We start from the raw sequence: 320 nt of genomic DNA, 5'->3' as shown, positions 1-320 counted from the left end.
CTGGGCCCTGTCGATGGCACTTGTCCATCCCAGCCAGTTCCCTGGGGTCAGGAGAGGTGCTGGGATGTGGGAAGCTGCACTGTGTGCTGGTGCTGGGGCATTTTGTGGCTGGTGGCTCCCCAGTTTGCTGTGGGGCCAGTGTGGCCAGGACCTGGGGATCCATGGGGCTGGTTTGGGACTGTTGCATGGAGCCAGTTTGGTCCATCTTGTCCTGCTCCTGCCTGGGGAACAGGGCTCATCGCTTGCCTGGTGTGGGCACCTGCCCACTGGTGCAGGAGCACCGCGCTGACTGTCACGGTGACCGGAGGAGCGTGGATCTG

General features: G+C 63.4%; 1 protein-coding gene across 1 annotated transcript in view; it reads left to right on the top strand.

Annotated features, from left to right (window-relative positions):
- Positions 1-320, top strand: part of PPM1J (protein phosphatase, Mg2+/Mn2+ dependent 1J) — a gene marked incomplete at its 5' end in the record, with an annotated part of 6,179 nt that overhangs the window by 3,190 nt on the left and 2,669 nt on the right. The gene's annotated exons all lie outside the window — the stretch shown is intronic.

This window comes from Antrostomus carolinensis, unplaced genomic scaffold (assembly GCF_000700745.2).
Source record: "Antrostomus carolinensis isolate BGI_N321 unplaced genomic scaffold, ASM70074v2 scaffold30321, whole genome shotgun sequence".
NCBI lineage: Eukaryota > Metazoa > Chordata > Aves > Caprimulgiformes > Caprimulgidae > Antrostomus > Antrostomus carolinensis.
Note: the sequence above shows the minus strand (reverse complement) of the source record. Positions and strands in the feature narration are given on the sequence as shown.